General features: G+C 34.5%; 1 protein-coding gene across 1 annotated transcript in view; it reads left to right on the top strand.

Annotated features, from left to right (window-relative positions):
• LOC149083923 (uncharacterized) overlaps positions 1 to 15,478 on the top strand; it is a 110,052-nt gene that overhangs the window by 2,460 nt on the left and 92,114 nt on the right. The window lies entirely within an intron of this gene.

The raw sequence follows: 15,478 nt of genomic DNA, 5'->3' as shown, positions 1-15,478 counted from the left end.
ATTATGAAATTATTATGAATTATTTATGAAAATGCATAATTTATGAGAGAAATATGTAGGCTTACTTTCAGAAATAATCAAAATGCAGAATTTATGGAAGAAATAATTTCAGAATTAATGAGAGAAACAATTTCAGAATTAGTAAAAGCTTGGGCCCCTGGGTCCAACTTGGGACCCCTGTTATGCTGTGTTTGAGGATCCTTTGGCTAATTCGCTGTGTGGCCCACCTGCTTCATTAATTTCGAGAACTAAAAATTTTATTAATCAGGAATCTCTAATTAGAGTTTTCAAATTAAAAATTGAAAAATGTTCGTAAAGTTGACAGCGTTGTTGATTTTGGGTCACCGCTGAAAAAGGTTAAGAACTCCTGAAAATATAGACAATATAGACAATACATGCATAGTCTTGTATGTGTTCTCAAAGAGGAGAAATAGAATACACAAGTTTAGCTACGCGAATCCGTTTTAAACATCACTCCCGTTATAGCGGGCCATACTTGATACGCTTTCAAGGCAGAACAAAGGAACGATTCATTAATTACTCGAAGCGATGTTTCCAAGAAAAGCTGAGCCTCAAGTGCCAAAGCAAACTCATTGACTTAACTCATATGTAGGCTCAAGTGGACTGAGCCTCCCAAACAATCGAGCTAAGAGGAACGAAAACAATAATTATGATTCTGACTTTTACGGTGAGATCTCTGTACAGGATTATCCTACGAAGTATTCTGTCGAACTATCAAATTTTAGGTTTTAAAAGTTTAAAATGTTGAATATGAAGTTGCCCTCTATGATCCTGTGTAGGGATATATAGAGGGATATATATCCAACATATATAGAGGGATATATATCCAACATATATAGAGGGATATATCCCTATTTCTCTTCTCTATATTTGGATATACATACTTTGTAAAAAAAAAAATTTACCAATTTCTTTTCTAAATTTTTTGCTGTAGAAAGTAGTCTGCATCTTTTAGTGTTATTCAGTACAAAACACGGCTATATAAATACAATATTTTCTTTTACCTACAAAGTGTCGAATACTTGTTGGTGCCATTTTTTGAAAGCTTTTGAAACGTCGCACCAAAAACTGCTTAACTCATATGTAGACTTATGTTCAGATGTACTGAGCCTCCCAAACAATCGATCTAAAAGGAACAAAAACAATAATTGTGATTCTGACTTTTAATATTAAATTTTTATACATGATTATCCAAAGTTTAAGATGAAATCTTTATACATGATTATACACAACGAAGTTCAAATTTGAGGGTTTCTAAGACTTTAAAATATTTTATATGAATTTCAATGAATTAATCCTCTAGGTCCCGTACGTATTTGAATGCATACAGTACATGGTCAAAAAACCTGGTTTTTTTTTCTCAATTTTTTTGCTGTTTTAGAAAGAATAGTCTAGATCTTTTAGTGTCATTTCAGTACAAGAAAAAACAGTTGTACTATGCTTTTTAATCTACAAAGTGTTGATTTCTTGTCGATGTCACCTTTTGAGAGCGGCTGAAATTTTACGTGTTAAGAGATTTATAGAATCGCACCAAATTGAGGGGGGATTAAAATAAAATTCAAGATCGAAAACTATACAACTTTGTTAAGATTTTATCTGTGATAACAGATCTGAGATAACATTAAAAGAGAGAGAGATCTGAGATAAACCAACTGCTGCTTTTGCTCTTAATTAGCTGACTAAAAATTCACCTTAATTAATTAAATTATTGTGATGATGATTAAAAATACGCTAACAGCACCAATTGTGTGTGACTCCCGTTATTGCAAAAAAAAAATCAATACATTTTCTTCGTGGGTGAACTATTAGTGGGTTAAGGAATATATTTTTGGGTATTATAGCCATTAAAAACGGCTATGAGATGATAAACGTAATTTCTTAAATGACTTTCTTTGACTCATACATTATCGTGATATTGATCACGTGAAAAATGGTTAGTAGAATTCACACAATTACTCTTTTTGTTCTTTTTTGAAAGTGTGATTTGTCAAATTATTCATTGTCGATCTGTCTGGTTATTCATTGTTTGATGATTGCGTTTTGAGTGAATTTTTCTAGCAGTAATTGCCAGTTGCGTCATATATTTTTCATCTCTTCGAATAAATTTCGTATTTTTACGCAACTCGGTCTTTTTATCATCCTAATTACCTAGTATAATTGTTTGTTTTTGCGGAAGATTAGTTGGCATGTTTCAGCTTTTTCAAGCCTTTTCAAAATAACTTACAGAGTTGCTTTTGAATCATTGGTAAAAAATAACTGTATGAAAGCCTTAGCTTAGTCGTGGTTTGAAATGGTTAGACGTGGAAACTTTTAACAATTGTTAAATATTTGGTATTGATTGAAGTTATTTTTTTTTTAATCTAGAGCTTTGTTAGATGATCATTCTTTAACCAAAAGCAGTTTCCCGAACTTTGGTTCATTCGCCCCACAAACCAAACCATGTGATATTTTTTTATACAGATGGCTTCTACCGCCCCCCTGTCATTGTACTGTAGAATTATGAGTGTTGTTAGATGAACATTCGTTTATCAAATGACAATTGTTGAATCTAGAGCTTTGTTGGATGACAATTATTGAATCTAGAGCTTTGTTGGATATGACAATTATTGAATCTAGAGCTTTGTTGGATATGACAATTCTTGAATCTAGAACTTTGTTGGACATGGCAATTATTGAATCTAGAGCTTTGTTGGATATGACAATTATTGAATCTAGAGCTTTGTTGGATATGACAATTATTGAATCTAGAGCTTTGTTGGATATGACAATTATTGAATCTAGAGTTTTTCTAGACGTTATTGAATCTGGAGTTTTTCTAGATGACAGATATCGAATCATAAGCTTTGGTAGATGGAAATTATTTTATCACAATCTTTTTATATGATCATTCTTTTATCCCAAGCGTTGCTAGATCGTCATTCTTGAATTTCAAGTTTTATGAGATGGACATTCTTACATAAATTTAGTACTTTGTTTAAAGTTATCCTTCTTTGATTTCAATATTAAGCGTTGTTGAAAATCGTTCTGAAACATCGTTCTCGATTGGAAATTATTATAAAATATCTTGATTATTTAGAAATTACTATATTTAGGCTAAACCTCCGGAATTGTATCAAATAATTGTTAAGTACCGAGTTTTGTTAAAAATCGAAGCAAATTATGAACAACCGTAAATATCGGCTACTGTATCATAAATATATACGGCTACATATCAACAACAACAGTAGCCAATATGCAACTCATTATACCAGGCATCTTCAACCCGTTGCTCGCGAGCACTCGATCACTGTCCAATTATACACCTTGTACAAGTTGCATTCAAGGATTGAAATGACCCTGATTCCATGCATTCGTATGTCAAACTTGCCGTAAGGATACTCTTCTTTTGATGATAGGTACAAGCAGTGCTCGCGACTAGAAAAAGGTTGAATACCTGTGCATTATACAATAGTAGCTTAATGTTTGTTTACTAACTAAAAATCGGCAGAAAATATTGCTAGTTTCCTGTTTTTAACATCCACTAATTGCAGGAAAGTGTGCAGCAAATTTAGTACACAACAAAATTCGTAAAAGCATCATCCAATAATAATTCGTCTTCATCAATTTATACGTAGGCACCTCATGCGAAAAAACAAAAAAGCAGTGAGTTCTTAAGTTTTAAGTAAGTGCAGTATTTTTAAATAAATTTCATTCATTAACTAGTTATTAAAGTACATATATTAATCACAATAGCAAATTTTCGAATTTCAATCAATATACACGATTCAAATACAGTTATAGTTCATTTAAAAAAAAAATGCTAACAGAGAAGAAATGTGGGATTTCAACAATCAAAAAACTATGCAAATATCCTGAAAATTAAAAATGTTTTGGGAGCAAATTTAAACGAAGGGGGGAAAAAATCTATAAATTTAAATAGCAATGGGAAGTCGAAATATTAATCAGATATTTCCATTATTTCTTCAATAAAATTTGATTATTTTTTAAGGAAAAATAAGCAACTTTATCTATGCGGAAAAAAAAATTCAGTAAAAATTACAAATACACAGTATTTAAATTTTGAAATACCTGATATTAAAAGAAGATATTATTGTAATTATTTTGAAAGGGTTTTATTTGTAAACTTGAATTTAAAGAATTTCATCTTACTTAATATTCTAATTTAAATATATCATTATTATTTAGGAAAATAAATATTGAAAATTTTTATTTGGAATATATCAGTTTCTTTTATTAGTATAGCCTACTCACTAAAGAAAATTGGGATCGATCCTAATTGATCAAATTGATTAGAACTTGATAAAGAGGAAAATTTGAAATGAACTGCATGGTTATAGCCTTATTTTTAATATTAATCTCGGAATTGTTTTTTAGGAATGATAACAGATAATTATCGTTCACATTTGTGAAATAACAACAATTTTCATTTAAGTTTTACAGATCGAAATCCATTTTTTAAGAAATATTTTCAAAATTTGTATATTTTATTGATGAATACGAAAAAAAAAACTATTATAAAATCATATTTTTTTATAATTCATAATAGAGAAATTAATGCTACACTGATAAACTAATGTCTGAAAGTTTGTTTGAAAATTTCACTCATTCCCAAACGGTATACCGCGGAAAATTATCATTTTCATGAGGGTGCCACAGGTCACAATTCAAGGGAGATTTCTGACACGGTTGTCAAAAATTCTAAAAACACTTCCCTATACTCGAATATACAAAAATTTATAATCATTTTACAAAATGAATGAATTTTTACTTTTCGAATGTTTCAAAATTAATGTGTAAGCATCATGTATGTATATTGTTTTTAGTTTTTATAATTATATATTTAATTTGATTGCTAAATTTTGGAAACATATGACATCCATATTTGTTATGGGCATCTTTTTCTCAGCCACTTCGTTGGGCATTTTGCCTGTTGTGAGCTTGTATTTGTATTTCTTAAAAAAAATTAAATATAAGCTATTTGATCAATAAATTTTTAAATTTACTTTTTGTTATTAATATTTGCAGAATTTTATTAGTTGAATTACCAGAAATAGAAGATATAATTCTAGAAGTATCGGATATACAGTAGGGGAAACCAGGGATAGTTGTCACACTTTTTAAATTTCAGTTAATTTCGGCTATGTAACTCAAACCAGGGCAAGTTGTCACTGACCATAGGGGTACGTTGTCACACAACCTTAATTAGGTATTCACTTATTTTAAAACATTGGTAGAACTAAATAAGCTTTATAAAATTTATCACGAATTCTCTCATCTTCAACTCTATTTTATTGCCAACCTGCCCATCAAAATGGGGAAAAAAGCTGAAATAATTGATTACTTTGGTTTACATAGGCATTTTTTATGTATCCCACTTCTCTTGCGAGTTACATTCAGAAATTATGAATGTCGACACGTAATTACATTGCAATTTGTTTGAATTTTGCTTCTGGATGCTTTTTGAACATTGATTTTGGCTATTGTGCTAAGCGTTGCCACTTGTGTACAGTGGCATCTTAACAGAAGGGGGGGGGGGATACAACGGGTCCCATAACACACAGAGTGAAAAAAAGCATCCAAATTATTGAGAATTTTATCAATATACATTCGCAGCATTTTAAATAAATAATTTCAAGGGGAATCCAAGAAAAAAGGAGCTGGAGGCCCCTTGCCCCCAGGTCTCACTCCTGGAATCAACGCTGAGGGCATATATCAGAATATTCTGTGAAATTGTAATTTGTCAGCCTACATTGAAATAAAGTTGATGAATTCACTATAATATAGTATTATACTTTCATTTTTCATACATACTGAAATAAATCAACAAAGTGAAGCCAAACTAACGCACTGTGATTCCCTTAGGGGTAAGTTGTCACAAGAGACAACAAACCCCATTTCGTCTGGGGCATCGAGCCCCAGATCAGCATATCTAAAAAATTTAATCCATGAACGATTTTTTTTTTTGTTAACAAGGAAGTTTGCAACTATGCAAAATAATCGCTTATACACATTACTTCATTAATCGATAAAATCGATTAATAAAGGCCCGCTATTGAAACAAAACATAAACCGAGACAACGAAGAATTACTAATGCCGTCAAAATTCACAAAAATCTTTCTAAAAATTAACGAAAGTGTCCGAAGCAAATGAATATTAGGAAGAAGAATCCCCTTAACAAGATGTACAAACTGTACCATTATGGACACTCAGCGGGCATCATCTATACTCAGAGAAATTACGCGTGTGACAACCTACCTGTGTGACGAAAAGCCCCGGTCTTCCCTATATAGGCCTATTGCATATGACGACACATTTTTCGTCGCTTTTGCTTCCATTTTCTGAGCGTTTTCCCAAGAAATCACTAGAATTAGAACTCATCGTATTAAGGCAGTGTTTCTCAAAGTGTGCCTCACGGTGAGCTGGAGATATTGATTAGTGTGCCTATTTGTGCTTTGGTTCCCATATATATTGTTTATAATTTTTATTAATTGCATTTTTAATTGGGTTGCTGTATTTTTGAAATATATGACATCCATATTTTTATGGGCATCTTTTTCTCAGCCACCTCGTTGGGCATTTTGCCTGTTGTGGCGTTGTATTTGTATTTGTAAAAGTGGTTCTTTTTATATGGGAATATGTCTATGAAACTAGGTATTCTGGGGAGCCGAAGATAAATCATTGAATTAGGCGAGGGAGCCGCGGGTGACAAAAGTTTAAGAACCACTGGGTAAAGGGAATGTTTGCCTTCGCTCTATCAGTGAAAAGTGTTAGAAAAAAAACAGATTTATCACATGTTCCGACTTGCACCATGTCCCGTATTTATGATCCCAATTTCCCGTTTTTTTTCTCGATCAAATGTGGTCAAACTAATCCTAAACTTTTTTCATTGACAAAAACTCTTCGATTGCAGGTGTTAATAATTTAGTATTCACTTAAATAACCCTCGAATTAAACTCGAGGATAAATAAACATTTATTTCTGGCATGATAATACCAATTTACCTTGTATCATACAGCTATCATCATTAGTTAGTCATATCAATTAGTTATCATGTCGAAAACTCAACTGTCACTGGGCTAAACATCAACGAAACCTACGAACCTGTGGGCTATGCCATAGCAGAAATTGGAATGAAACTATAGTCAGTGGCTGTGTTCTGAAATACACTCTATCTCTGCGGAATTTCGGGGGCCCACGGGCTACCCTTTTGAAAAACACTGTTATAAGATAATTTATAACAGGTTTTTTATTGAAAAAAATAAGTTATTTATATAATACATTTTCAGTATTCATAGAACTAATCTTCTTAGTGTCTCTTTTGAACATTTTTGTGCTTATTCAAAGCATTTTAGGCCAAATTTAAACATTTTTAGCTCGTTTTTGTTCAGCATGATCCTCCAATGTCGTTGTACGATGATTTTGTTAGCTTTTTGGTTACTGAAAGCATTTGTCCCGTTACAAATATGCTTATGGACAGATATAGTTTTGAATAAAGTAAAACCGAGACAAGAATAAATCTGACATGGTGGCTAATGTTCAAAAAACTCATATGATCAGTAGCTGTAGCGTTTTTTATTAGAACCAAAATTTTTCTCAAGACGAATATAATTCTACAACAAAAACTGGGCGTTATATCCACAGCAACTGGCCCTTGGATTTCATTGACAGGTTGTGGGGGGTAGGCTGCAACACTGACCTTCGCCCATTCAACCAGCAATGTCTTGTCAACCAAACATAGCTTATAACAACTCAAAGCTTAAAATAGAATGAAAAAAAAGAAATCGAAGTTTTATTGATAAACAGCATTTCTAAGAGGATTCCATTTACATATCTGGCCTTCCGGGGCCCGTTGTATGTCTACGGAGAGGTTTTGTGATAGACGCAAAAAAGCATTTCATTTTGATTCGAAATCTAGCCCTATCATGGGGAAATGATTCCTCTTCAGCGAACTTTCAGACTGTTTTTTGAGATTGAATCCGAATTGATTATTAGGACTGCTTAAACGACTTAAGGTGTCCTTGGGCACAAACATTTTTGAGGCCCATTGAGCCACTATTTCTTACTTTGAGAGAAAAAAATATTAATGAAAATTCATATTTACTGAATGATTGAAAGAATTACAGACAAGACGAAAATTCAGAATTAATAAAATAACTCATTTCAGAATTTCAGAAAATTCAAAACCAACGAAGGAAATAACTTCAAAAATACGGTATTAATAGTTTTTATATTATGAAATCAGAATTGCGAAAATTCAGATGAAGGACAGGAATTTCAGAATCGGTGAATATAATTCAGATTACGACGGAAATAATTCCAGAAGGATGGAAAATTGCTCTTTAATGAAGGAAATAGTTTCAGAATTATTGGAAATTCACATAAAAAATGAAATAGTTTCAGAAGGGATGGAAACTGTTTCTGATGATAGAAGAAAAACAATCAGATGGGGGATGAAAATTCTTATGAAAGAAATGTTTCACGTCTATATATAGGAGATGAAACTTTATTTTTAGAGAAATAAATCTTTCCAGAAGAGAAATAAAAATTTATCTTTAATGAAGAGAAATAATTTCACAATTGAGGGAAATCAAGATTTGATAAATATTCAGAATTAATGAAGGAATAATTTCAGAACTTTTGAAAATTCGGGAAAGAAATAATTTCAAAATTATTTTAAATTCAAAAAATAATAATTTCTCTCTCCCTCTCTCTCTCAGAACGAGTGGGAATAGGCCTATGTATAAAAAATATTTTCAGAAGTAGTGAAATTTTTTTTTTTTTGTTAGTTAAAGGAAGCAGGCTACAGAAGCGACAAAAATTTAAAATAGATGAAAGAAATAATTTAGAATCGATTTAAGAAATAATTTTAGAATCCACTTAAGAAATATTAAACAATAATTTTAGAATTGATTTAAGAATAATTTTCGAATTGATTTAAGAATAATTTTCGAATTGATTTAAGAATAATTTTCGAATTGATTTAAGAATAATTTTAGAATATATCTAAGAATAATTTTAGAATATATCTAAGAATAATTTTTGAATTGATTTAAGAATAATTTTAGAATTGATTTAAGAATAATTTTAGAATTAATTTAAGAAATACTAAGAAATAATTTTAGAATTAATTTTAGAATTAATTTAAGAAATACTAAGAAATAATTTTAGAATTAATTTAAGAAATACTAAGAAATAATTTTAGAATTAATTTAAGAAATACTAAGAAATAATTTTAGAATTAATTTAAGAAATACTAAGAAATAATTTTAAAAAATAGTTTAGAATTCGTTGAAGAAATGGTTTTAAAATCGATGAAAGTTCAAGAATCAACGATATAAATAATTTAAAAATGTTTGTGTGTGTGTGTGCATTGGCTCTGGATCAATATTATCCGAAAACATAACTTTGAGGAGTAATTTCACTCCTCTCCAAAATTTTATGGGTAAAAAAAGTGGTATTTTTTTTTTCACCAGTGAGAAATAACTAGTGAAAAATTACCTAAAATTTAAAGGGGGGGGGGCGCACTTTCACTCCTCAACTAAATTTGGGGCAGTAAAATTAAATTTTGATGAATCAATCACGCGTGTAGATGCGTGTTGACGAACACTGCTTACGACATCAAATTTTGGTATAAACCAGAGTTCCTCAACATTTCTGAACCCAAGGAACAAAAGAATGTCTGAAATAATTCGACGGACCAATTGTGGCCGTATTACGGGGCATTAATTTAGTTTTGGTTGTTCCAATTTTTCCGATTTTTTTATACAATAAATATTGAATTTATAATACTTTATTTACTAAGGTTACGAATACACAGCGTTTTTATAATACAGGATGCGATGTAAAGCTACCATTTGTCGCGCAGATTTCTGCGATATAAAGAGTTTGGCGTTATATCGAATAATAAATTAACATACGTAATCCCTGTATATGAAAGATTTGCTCACTGAAAAATTTTGACGTTAAGCGGGATTGGTTCTAAATCGAGGGACTCTACAACGGAGTTTAACCGTATATTAAATCTCATATATTTTTCCAGGTTACTTGTTTTTTCGAAATTTTTCAGCAATTTTAATAACAGTTTGTGATTGCGGCTTACTTCTGGCAACATTTTTGATCACAAATGGTGATGTCCCGTATTTTACCTTATTTAAGATTCCAGTTTAACGTATTTTTCTGAATGAAATATGGTCATCTGATCATTTTAATTTTTTTTCCCGCATGAAATACGTTTTTTTTCTGCGATTTGCAGCATTGCTTCCACTCTTCGGTGATTTCAGCAGTGATTAGCAAATTTAATTTAAAGCAATAAACTGCATATTTTGACTAAATTTAGTGATACCCCCGTATTTATCGCATCCCGTGGGAACGCAATTCATACCATGATGATGTGCATTGAACCAAAGTATGAAGATATAATGTTTATTTTATCCTTTATGGATACATTACTAAAATCAATCGCAAAGGTTGAATAATTTTTCACATTCAGTTAGAATTAAGTTTTATTCGAATTAATTTTACCGGATCCACTTGCGGACCACTTATACCATCGTCACGGACCATTAAGAAACACTGGTGTAATCTGCGACAATCTTTCGATTTTTAAGAATTTCTGAAAAGTATAGTGACACTTTGTGGTCATACTCTACACACCAGTAAGCAGTGTCGTCTTAACGCATGGGCCCACCTGGGCTCGGCCCGTGGGCCTCAAGAGAAGAATGAGCCACACAAGAATGAGAACTAATTGAAATTTTCAAGAATTTGCCATGTAGGACTTCGGAAAAAGCACTTGGCCCGGGGACCCATGATGCTCATAAGACGGCCCTTCCTGTAAAATGGGGGTCTTCAACCCGTGGCCCACCAAGACATAGATTAGTGAAAAATGAAATCAGCATTGCCCTATTTGCCCTATCTAAAACCAAGATCGTAATTCTCATTCATTTTGGACATTCTTTGTAATCGTGAGAACAGTTGGTTTTTCTACAGAAATACAACTACAGAGTTCATGGAAGCTCAGAATTCCAGAGCTGATGAAAATTCAGAACTTATTGAAGAAACAATTCCAGAATTGGCGGAAATTCCGAACTCATTGAAGAAACAATTCCAGAATGGATGAAAATCCACAAGTTGCGAAAGAAATTATTATTACCGTAAGTGCTGGGGGCCCGGTGCGACCGCACACTCCTAAGGGCGGCTCTACACTAAACGTGGCCCGCGTAACTTATTGATAGAGCCCTCGGATGTGGAAACGTTGAAGACCCCCCCCCCCCTACTGTAGAACATTTCCATGTCTCCCGAAAATCAAAATCATTCAAATAACGTATGTGGGGAGTCCGGATCGTCAAAATTCACGTCCTCCTGCCCTGTCTCCAATCGGAACGCAATTCGATGGAGTGGCTATAAAATGCTCAATGAAAAAAAACCCTCAAGTATTAAAACGAAATAAAAAATAAACAAAAATAGGGTAAAAAGATGAGAAAAAATCACAGAAGAAAATAACAGTGTTGCCACGCGAGAAATGCTGAGAGACGAGGAAAAATGACTCTTAGACGATTAGTGTAGTGTACATACGAGAGAGGCGCTGCTGCTGCTGCTCTGATTTACTGTCAGTGACTACGGCTAAAAGCTTAGTCGAGTTGAAAATGACTTTTTCCTCTTATAATATTTTTTAGTATTATTATTATTATATGTTTTAACTCTCACCTCCCTTATTTTTATGATTTTTTTTTTCTTTTCGGAGTGAAAACGATTCGCCCATCTGCGATATCTATTTCACAGCGTGGCCAAAAAGGCCCTTCACATTTGCTTGTGGGGGTGGTTGCCGGCTCTCTCTCTCTTTCTCTCCGTGCTAGAGTTTTATTATAAAAGTACTTATACATACAACATGGAGAATGGTTGTGGAAAAGGGTACGAGAGAGAGAGAGAGTCAATGAGCAAATCGCCGCCTTTTAATGCCATTTTCCAGAGAGAGAGAGAGAGAGAGAGAGACCGGCTCATTTCCAGCGAATTGCTACTAGCAGAATATCAAATTAATGGGGTGTTCTTGTAAGTGGGGGACCATCTAAAAATTGTGATGTGAATATCAAAAAGGATTTCAATGTCTTCAATGGAACGTGGAGGAGGATACAGTTAAACTCCGTTATAACGTAGATCATTTGAACGGCCTCGGCTGATTCCTATGGATAACGCCCCCCTGAGCAGAATCACGGTGGTGTTAGAAGTCACGGGTAGGCTACGGTATCCTACATAGCAGTGTTCCTCAACCTTGGGTTCATATGGAGCATAATTTTTCTCGTGGGCCCTGTCATCATATCGGAACGTCTCCCCCCCCCCCACCCACTCCCCTACACGATCATCCAAAAGCGAGATCCTTTCTACTAATCGATTTGAGTTTAATCAAAACTAGATATATAATCAACAAAAATTTAGTAAATGTGATCGATCTCTGAGATCCTGGGGATTCCAGAACGGATCCAGAAGGTGGGTGAGGGGATCAAAAGCTGAATTATATGGGGAAAATAGGTCTGTGCAAATACGAGACAGCCAAACTAAACCTGTGCAAAAAAAATCCCCTCTCCTGACGTATCACCCGGGGTCTGTGCCCTGGGTTAAGTCCAGTGAGTTTTTTCCGTCTTGTGGGGGGTGGTGGTGGTGGTTATGCATGGTCGTCTCAGCATCATGGGTGCTCGGTAAGCACTCCAAAATAGTACCATCGTACCAGATCTCTTATGTGAACCCAGGCCCGGAACTGAGGAGGGCAGGGGGCAACTGCCCTGGGCGGTAAAATTTAGGGAGGGGTATCAGTTTTAGGTGGGAACAAAGAACACCTTTACAAATTCAGCGAATTTTAACGTTGGGGGGGATGGCAAAATGATGTTAGCCCCGGGTGGGAAATATCCTAGCTACGGCACTTTGTAGATCCCTATGGATGTAAAGGCCCCTGGCATCCCAAATGTGCCCATGGGTTGAGATGATTCTGGTTCTATGAACAGGTCTGCTGGATTCTAAAGACGGTTAAATTTTTTCCTACTTAAAAGCTTTTTTTTCATCCCAGCTCTTTGTGGCCACCTTCACCACTTGTCATGGCTCTCGGTTCCACCCGTGGCCCCCTAGAATATCCCAGGACCACGCCTCCCACATCCTGGAGAAGGGCCCCTAGGCTGAAATCTTTGGTATGCCCTCAAGCCAGACTTCTCACGGGCCGTTTCATAGTGAATTTATAGCATGAAAAAACAAAACGTGATGGTAATTGTCCCGGGGACCAGGGCTGGAGCTGTCAGACCCACCCTCGTTTGGGTCCATGGCCAGGACCACAAGGAGGAGCCATATGGTCCCGGGTTGAGAACCACTATTGGTTCAAAAATATTCTGAAGCGATTTAGATTTTTTCTTTAATGTAGTCAAACTTCGTTTAACGACACCGAAAATTCATTGAAATTTTGTTGTTATAACCGGGTGGACGTTTTGAGACGCATTACATTTTTCAAAGGACGTTTTAAACGTTAAAAATACAAATAGATTACTCGGATGCAACCAAACGCAAAAACAAATTAAGTCATTTCCCCAAAATTGTGTGACATTATTGACCAAGTTGTTGTCAAACACTTGGTTATAACGTGCATAATTTGCGGTCTCTGTTGATTCCTATGGAGAATAGTTGTTGATGAACCTTGCTTATAATGCCGATAAAAATCCAACGACCTCGGATATAATGACATATTTTCCCATTACCGTCTTTTCCAAAAAAATACCCCCTTTTTTCAACGGAGATTACTTTAATTCAAATGCTAAAATCTAGGATGAAGCTGATTTTTATAGTTTGCAGTTTCTGGAGAATGCTGCGCAATGATTTTTTAATGAGGATAGTATGTAAGGATTTCTAAATAATTCTATGTTATGATTTCTAGACGCAGCTACGCATGTTCATTTGCGACATGAGAACATTTTTTCTGGTGAGGATGCCTCAAAGACATTTCCTTTGTGTTTTTTATCTCATTCACAGTGGCGGATTAAAGGCGGTCAAGGCCCCGGGAGCAAAAGAAAGTATTGGGCCCCTTTAAATTAGAAAAAAGTGTGAAGCCCTGGTTTTTCTGGGCCCTTTAGAAGTTGGGGCCCGGTGCGTGCACCGTTTAATTCGCCTCTGCTCATTCTACACAAATACAAAACGGAATCTTTGAGATTTGAAGCTCCTCCCTTTCCACACGCTGTAGAAGGATAAAAGGTTCCAAAGTCAGGTCTTTTACAGCAGGGGTTCACAAACTTTTCAGTCCGTGGGCCAGTTATGCGTTACTTCTGAAACTTGTATTTATATATATTATGACTTGAATTTTACAGGACATATATTCCCGTAATCTTGTTTTAATTTACATAAAATGTGTCCCGTTTTTTTCTGGTTTACAACAAGGCTTGATTGATTTTTTTTAAATCAAGGATAGAGATTATTTTTATGACACAAATTAACGCCTTTGACAATTTCTTGGCTGTAATTAACAAATTTACTTTCTTTGACAATGTTTATGGCTGCAATTGGCAACCTTAATTGCCTTAGAGTAGACAATTTTTTTTGCTATAATTGACAACTTTTTGCCTTTTTCATTTTTTTTGGCTGTAATTTTTCAACTTTACTTGGCTTTCGCAATTTTTTTTTTTTTTTTTTTGGCTGTAATTTGAACTTTACTTGCCTTTGACATTTTATTGGTGATATATAATTGGTGATATTCCATATAAATTCTGATTTCCCATTTCCTGTATATTTACGACAGAAATATGGTCAGCCTAGATATTTATTGCGGTGTCTGTATTGATACTTTTTTTTCCCGGATTACCTTTCGCGGGCCGGATAAAACCCCTTAGCGGGCTCGCGGGCTGGAAATCGTGCATCCGCTGTTTTACAGAGTTCAGGTTTATGTTGAGCGGCTGTAAGAGACGCAACACCGTTTTTTTGCCCATTGACCTGTTGACGACGATGGTTGGATTAGTGAGCCATTTCTGCTTCGTTCCAAAATCCATTGCCGATGGGTTGGTAGTATCCGACAGCTTTGTGTTTCCAGCTTGTGCGTGGCGATATTTCTCTCATCTTCCATTCAGCTGATGAACTAAGAGGATGACGACAGACTCTGGAAGACAAACAGCAGCAGCAGCAACAGAAACAAGAGTAGGAGAAAAGAGCCATCCTCGTTTCAGAGGGTTTTTAACAAATTACTGTTCCTTCTTCTTCAACGGGGCGAGTGATCGACAGCCAATAAAACTGTCGTCAGGGCCTCCTTCAGATGTAACCAGAGAACCACAGTTTACGGAAGCTACTAAATTATGTTGCGCTTGCCCTCTCCTTCATAAATAAAATAAGAACTTTCCGCACAGCACATTTTGCCGTCCATTGAGCTCATCAACAGAAATAGCAAGAAAAAAAGAAGAAAAAAAAAACCAATGAATTTTTTTTTTGCGCCCGTTTCCTCGG

This window comes from Pholcus phalangioides, unplaced genomic scaffold (assembly GCF_987345545.1).
Source record: "Pholcus phalangioides strain wild (caught in Gottingen) unplaced genomic scaffold, Ppha-v1.0 ptg000008l_1, whole genome shotgun sequence".
NCBI classification, from domain to species: Eukaryota; Metazoa; Arthropoda; class Arachnida; order Araneae; family Pholcidae; genus Pholcus; species Pholcus phalangioides.
This window is presented reverse-complemented; position numbering and strand designations above follow the sequence as displayed.